Genomic DNA, 1,658 nt, shown 5'->3' on the forward strand with positions numbered 1-1,658 from the left:
TGCCTTTATTCATATTCAACATGAAAAAGTCTTTTAAGTGATCTTTAAGTTTCTGTACATTAGTTTCATATTTTAATAAATTCTCATTTAATCTCCAAGTCCTTTTACTTCCACCATCAATTAAAAATTCCATCCATACAGGACTATGATCTGATAAAGTCCTAGGAAAAATCTTCACTTTTTTAACCTTAGGGATTAAGTCGCTGGTAATCAAAATAAAGTCAATTCTAGAATGAGATTGATGTCTGTCTGAAAAAAAAGTAAAATCACTTTCTCCTGTGTTCCAATCTCGCCATATATCTTTTAACTCCAAATCCTCTTGCAATGCAAAGAAGCTTTTAGGCAGTCTAGTTTGAGTTGAAGCTTTAGAAAAAGTCTTTTTATCTCTTTTAGGGTATATTACACCATTCCAATCTCCCATCATAATAACAGATTTATAATCCAATTGTATTATCTTTTGATGTAGAAGACTTAGAATGGTTTCTGCTGTTGATATTGGTTAGGTGCGTATATGCCAGCAACAAGACACTTTTTCCCATTCAATAAAAGTTCAATAAGCACAAATCTTCCTTCTGTATCTGAATCTATTAACTTTGGCAGTAATTCTTTCTTAACATAAAAAACTATACCTGCTTTTTTCTTTGGTGCAGGGGCAATAAAATGTAGACCCAATTTAGAATTTACCAAATATTTTTGATCCTTTGATGCAATATGCGTTTCTTGTAAACATATGATATCATTTTTGTATTGTTTCAAATAATGAAATATTTTCTTCCTTTTTTGTGGTGAATTCAATCTATTAACATTTAAGGTCATTAACTTAACCATCTTTCGGCTTTTGGAGCTTCTGAAGCATTCCTTGCAGGTCTGTCATGACAGATCTTTTGGGTCTGGCCCCTCCCACTGGCTCTGAGGTATATGTTTGAGGCACATATTCTTTTTGTTGTTCTCTTTCCCTTCTTTTATGTGCTGCACGTATCATCCTCTGCTCTTTTGAGTCAACTTTTACATCCATCAATTGTTGACTCTGGGAATCTGTTGCAGACAGTGATGTAGCTCCAGGCAGTTCTACAATCAATTGTTCCACTTCTTCCATTCCTTTAGCTAGTGACATAGGAGATGAATCCGCTTTCAGAACTGTTAAATAAAAATCTTTGGCCTTCTGAAATGTATCAAGTTTATAACGATTCCCAGCATAATTCAAAACCAGTCCAGCAGGTATCTCCCATCTAAAAGGCAGTTGTCTCTTCTTTAACTCCTGAGCCAAAAAGGCAAATTCCTTTCTTTTCCTTAAAATTTTTGAAGGTATTTCTTTCAAAATTATAACATCTTGAGCAGCAATCTGAAATCTCTGTTGATAAAAAGCTTGTATAATATCATTTGGACGTGTTTTTCTGGAGAAGTAAACAACCACATCTCTAGGCAAATTTCTATGACGTGCCACCCATGAGTTTACTTATTATTTTTTATTTATTTATTATTTTAATTTGTATACCGCCCTTCTCCCATAGGACTCAGGGCGGTTCACAGCATATTAAAAACAAATAATAAACACAAAATACAAAAAATTACAAAATACAAAAATACAGAAAATAAACCCCGATAAAAGCCGAATTAAAACCAAATATTACAAGCTGTGTTTCCAATTAAAATACTTT

This window comes from Protobothrops mucrosquamatus, unplaced genomic scaffold (genome assembly GCF_001527695.2).
Source record: "Protobothrops mucrosquamatus isolate PMUCROS unplaced genomic scaffold, P.Mucros_1.0 scaffold271, whole genome shotgun sequence".
NCBI classification, from domain to species: Eukaryota; Metazoa; Chordata; class Lepidosauria; order Squamata; family Viperidae; genus Protobothrops; species Protobothrops mucrosquamatus.